Source organism: Orcinus orca, chromosome 17 (genome assembly GCF_937001465.1).
Source record: "Orcinus orca chromosome 17, mOrcOrc1.1, whole genome shotgun sequence".
In the NCBI taxonomy this organism is placed as follows: domain Eukaryota; kingdom Metazoa; phylum Chordata; class Mammalia; order Artiodactyla; family Delphinidae; genus Orcinus; species Orcinus orca.
The window spans coordinates 13523942-13529704 of NC_064575.1; the positions used below are offsets into that span (position 1 = coordinate 13523942).

At 38.4% G+C, this 5763-nt stretch overlaps 1 non-coding gene across 1 annotated transcript; it reads right to left on the reverse strand.

Moving 5' to 3' along the window:
- Window positions 1–4488: 4488 nt before the first annotated feature.
- TRNAW-CCA (transfer RNA tryptophan (anticodon CCA)) lies at window positions 4489–4561 on the reverse strand. Its single transcript has one exon. It is a non-coding gene; the product is annotated as a tRNA-Trp (tRNA).
- Window positions 4562–5763: the final 1202 nt, after the last annotated feature.

Sequence of the window (5763 nt, forward strand, 5' to 3'; positions counted from 1 at the left end):
CAGCCTACGAGTACTTGTCTCACTGGACTATGATTACCTGGGATGATTTACAATTAAACTGGCCAACTTGGGGCTCCTTTGAAATTCCTAACTTATTTGACCTGGGCAGTCCATTAGAAAAAGGATGTGAGACAAAGCAGTCCAAATGGGAAGCTTATTTCAATGGCATTTTGAGGCCTCAGAATGAGTTAGCTATTCCCAAATTGCTTCCCTCCAGGACACTAACTCCAAATTATCTAAGGCTAATTCTGACTAAACTCAAAGAATACTGACTAAACTCAAAGAACTACTAAATGTTCCCCTAATGTTCCTCTGTCTCTGTTTTCTTCTCCTGCTGGTGCCCACCTCCTCCACTTCTCTCAGCCCATCCCCCTCTCTACCCAGCTCTCAAATTTCCTTTCTATAATGCTGAGGTTGATTCCTCGCAAAAGACTAGCCAGACTGCGCCCTGCTGTAATGACGGCCCCTTTGAAAACCATGTGTAAAATGTAGTTGAAGGGTGGATCAATGTTATCTCTTACAAATCTTTGCAAAACTGGAAATGCAGCTCTAGAGGCAGTTCAAATCCCACCCATTCCTTTTCACTGATCCCCACACCTCTCCTATTTATTTAAAAAGGCATGTAACCTCTTCGGGAGCTCTTATCCAGACCATCTCCAATTCCTAAGACTGAAAAATAAGGAAAAGAGACCGCTTTAAACACAAACTGCTGAAAGGACTCTCTCCCAAACAGCCTCCTTAAAATTGCTTGTCAAGGTCAAATAAACATCTTAAAAGCCTTCTCCACAAGTAATAAAAGACTTCAGCCATCTGAGTGGGTAGACTTAATTTATTCTAACAGTTTTTTATAAACTAGTGAGTTTTGTATTGTACCTGATTCGTGACTAAAATTTTAAAATGAAAACTATGGTATTTCTATCTGTATGTATGTATGTATGTACGTCCATATACGTTCATTATAGATGTGGTATTTTTCTTCCTTTGGATGGTATAGCCAAAATTAATTTGTAAGAGAGTTTATTTAATTGGATTAAACAAATAATAAGCACTTATATAAAATTCTCAGAAATAGAAACAAACCCAAATGTTTTTCAAGTTCCCATGATCAAGGATTAATCCTTAGTAAATAAAAGCTAGTTTAAATTTGGTTTAATTAATACGGACAAGTCTTTAGAATTATTAACATTAAGTATAATACTTTCACTGTACCTAGGATTACTACAAATTTTTCAGCAAGAAAAATAACTTGGTAAGTTGGAATTTTCATAAGTAAATTAAATGTAAATGAGATAAGAATTTTTAGGTGAACCTTTAAGAATAATTATGCTTTTCTGTTATGAATACCTAAAAATAGTTTCCCCAAATCTTTCTGGTAACTTGAAACTTTAGAGTTTTGCTAGGTTAAGTTAAATGACGGGAATTCATTGGAAGTCTATGTTATTTCAAAATAAGATAAAATACTGAAACGTTGTTAAAGAAATCTAAGTTTACCTACTTTTGTCTTACTACAGGAAAACTAAAGACGTTTGGGTCTATTAGAAACATGTTTTGTACCACTTTGAGAAAAAAATACTGGTATAACAAACAGTTCACAATTGCTTAGTTTTTACTAAAAATTAAGGTTTCTAAGGGTTAAGAATTCTAATTAATATATGTACTTAAAACTACTAAAATTAATAAGGAAAACAATTTCATATGCAAGGAAATTTTTTTAAAAGGTCTAAGGAATGGAAGACCCATTTTGTTAAGAAGAAGAAAATGATTTTGTCCTAACAGCTGGTTATTTCTAAATGGGAAAGAAAGAAGGAGACAAATAAAATGGGTGTAGAAAGTTGTAAAAGGTTTGTGGAAAAAGGGATCTTTAGAAAGGAATTTTATGTGTGGTCAGGACTGGCTGAAATTGGATTAAATTTAATTAAGTTAAATGAGTTTTAACTTCTCAGGAATATTTTTGTCTGTTGTCTTTATAAATCTCCGCCATTTTTACTTCCCTGAGAGCACGTTTGAGTCGCTACTCAAATATTCCTCCTGAATTGCAATGCCTAAGAGCCCAGATAAACTCTTATTTGTAGTTTTCTGCGTTTCTTGGTTGACAAGCCTGTTTATGTGGCCCTCCTCTGACTAGAACGTACCCCTCTCGAAACTGCCACTGTTCTGAACAAAGTCAGCACAGAGTAACGATGGAGATAAGTTGGGGCCAGGTCGGGGCCAGGAGGGGGTCACAGATCATGAGCCCAGTCCTTGATCTGCCACTTTCTAACTGTGTAATTTTTGGCAAATTAATTAAACTGTGCTGCCTCAGTCTCATCACCTGTGAAACAGGGATTAAAATGTGATCAGATGAGATCAAACTCATGTAGATGTTATGAGGATTTTTTTTAAAAAATGCTGAGGGGGCTTCCCTGGTGGCGCAGTGGTTGAGAGTCCGCCTGCCGATGCAGGGGACGCGGGTTCGTGCCCCGGTCCGGGAGGATCCCGCGTGCCGCGGAGTGGTTGGGCCCGTGAGCGGTGGCCTCTGAGCCTGTGCTCCACAGCAGTGAGAGGGCCGCGTACGACAAAAAAAAAAAAAAAAAATTGCTGAGGGCACAAGACACTGCCTGGCATATAATAGTTACTTAACAAAAGGTAGCAATATTTTTCCCCATCATTTTTTTCATAAACACATACTTGCCTTAGCTGAAGTTTACAGTTTGCATTTTTGAGAATCCGCTGTTGTTCAAAGATTGGGAGGCACTGTCCCACCAGCCCAGCAGGAATGGCCTTCAGTCTGTCCCTGCTACTGATCTTTCTTAATGCACATTGAGCATGACACCCTTCTGCTTGCAAAGCTTTACAGGTTGGCCACCACCTGAGAATGAAGTCCAGACTTAGCACAGCACAGAATTTCCTTAGTCCTTCCCTGCCACTCCCTCTATACAGCCCACATTCTAACAAACTCAACTCTTGCTTCTCCCTGTTCAATAAATCACGCTTTGGGGCCTTTGCTCAGGCTGCCTGGAGAGCACTTACTCTTCATGCCCAATCTCATCTTCGCTGTTTAAGTTCCTCTGGTCTTTCACAATTGAGTTAAGTTTTTCCTTTTCTCTGCTCCAATATAACCTAGTATAGGTAGGCAGCTCTGAAAACAAGATAAATAAGTGTTTGAGAGTTAACCTAGTAACTGAGATCAACATGCCAAAGACACTTTATTTTTTTATTTTATTTTTAGTATTTTTTTTAAGATTTTTCTTTTTTTTTTTTTTTTTGATGTGGGCCATTTTTAAAGTCCTTATTGAATTTGTTACAATATTGCTTCTGTTTTATGTTTTGCTTTTTTGGCCATGAGGCATGTGGCATCTTAGCTCCCCAACCAGGGATCAAACCCACACCCCCTACATTGGAAGGCGAAGTCTTAACCACTGGACTGCCAGGGAAGTCCCTGCCAAAGACACTTTAGAGGTAACATTTCTCCAGTCAGAATCACGAAGTGCTACAATGGTGGTTCTCATCCCCAGAGAGGCATTTTTAAAAATTCATTGTATGTTTTTTGTCATAACCATGATTGAACATACAGTCACTTCTGCTGTAATGCTTGTTTTGAAACCATAAATTTATTCCAAGGAAATCAATATATTAGGGAACACATTTAGCATAAGGTGAATGTCACATTTGCTTTTTGCAAAATTTCATCAGTGGGAAAGCTAAGATAAGGTAAATGACTGCATCCGGTTGAATCCAGATGCATGAGAATACACAAAATACACACACACACACACACACACACACACACACACTTCAAACATCTACCAGTTACCTCAGTTTACCATGTATGTTATACTAATGTTATCCTACAAAGTTATGTTTTATTGTTCTTTGGCATTTGTGAATATATATATATAGACACAGACAAAACACTTTTTCAACATCACAAGTCTGTTTAAGCATTCTGGTTCAAAACTCCAAGCAGTACTTACAAAAGAGAAACCACTTGAGGATCCTAATGGAAATTGTCAATTATCCTATTGGTGCTAGTAGTGTCGGGTTTAGCGGTTTCCAACATCCCTGCAATTTCCAAAGTCTTCAGTTGCCAGATGAAACTCCCACTGCAGATGAGAAAGCTGGAAAAGAATTTCCAGCAATAATACATAAGTTAATTAAAGCAGAAGGTTATACATTGGATCAAATTTTCAATTTTGATGAAATAGATATCTGTTATAAACACACGCCGTGAAAGACCTGAATCTCAAATTCAAAAACGTGCACTGGGATTAAAGGCTGAGAAAGAGCTCTGAAAGGATAATGAGTCATACCTCTCTGCATCTGGTGTTACAATTCAGAAAACCCTCCTTCTAGTACCTCACCATCATTTTCAAGTTGCAGCCCTTCCCGTGCCCACTTCCCCAGACAAACTCCAGGTCTTTTGCAAGGTAAAGTGCCGTATTTATCCTAGATATTTTTTCTTTTCCTTTTTCTTTTTTTTGGCTGCGTCACGCAGCATGTAGGATCTTATTTCCTGACCAGGGATCGAACCTGTGCCCCCTGCATTGGAAGCACGGAGTCCTAACCACTGGACCACCAGGGAAGTCCCCTATCCTAGATTTTATGCACTTATTACCATTGAACATATATAAAATTGTGCTACCCTTTTTATTAGGTTTCTTTTTTTAAACATGTTGATGACAAAATTTAGCCCATTTTTCCCTATCATAAGCCCTATGATTCTTAACTGAAGAATTTTGCATAGTAAGTGTTTTTTAAGGAGTGTGTGTGTCATGTTAAAGTAGAACTGGCTATACCACTGATACCTAGTGTGCAGATGCTAGGAGTGGTAGACGTTGCCTATGTGGGAAACCCCCCAAATTTTATGTTGGACACTTCTTCCCAGTGTCCCTTTTGGCATAAGCATAGATGAAAAATTATATATAATTATCGGAGCCTAGAACCCAACTCAATTTTACATATAGACTAAAAATGTTTTTGAGTAGTTTATTATTAACTGAATTTTCAAGAAATGTCATTACCATGTAAATTAAGAGGGGATTTTTTTCTCAAGAATTGTTCATCATCTGGGGAAGGCAGTCTCCTGATTGCAATGACAATTAGGATTTTTTAGTCACCAGAAAAGAAAAAAAAAAACCCACACAAAAATGTAATAAACAAAACCCCACTGTCATCCGTCTGCTTTTATAAGTGTTATTTTCATAGTGAGTCTACCTGTTTCTGCAAAGATCTGATTACTTCATTACATCTTCTAGTGTACTCATTCTATACTATTGAAAATACATATTGTAAATGAAATTCCTTTAATAGATTTAGAGCATCATGTTGTAGTACCCATGCTTTTATTTTCTGTGTTCTAGTGTTTTTTTTGTTTTTTTTGTTTTTTTTGTTTTTTTTGCAGTACGCGGGCCTCTCACCGCTGTGGCCTCTCCCTTTGGCAGAGCACAGGCTCCGGACACGCAGGCCCAGCGGCCATGGCCCACGGGCCCAGCCGCTCCATGGCATGTGGGATCCTCCCAGACCGGGGCACGAACCTGTGTCCCCTGCATCGGCAGGCGGACTCTCAACCACTGCGCCACCAGGGAAGCCCTGTGTTCTAGTATTTTGACATCTGTGGTCTTGCTCATCCTGCTAGGACTGCCCTCCTCTTACTGTTGTTGATATGTTTTGAATTCTCATATTTGCATAGCTATAGTCTGCTCTGTTCAGTGAAAGATTCTTGAAATTGAATTTTACTTTGTTTAGACTTAGATAAACGTAATACCTACAGTGCGACTGGCACAT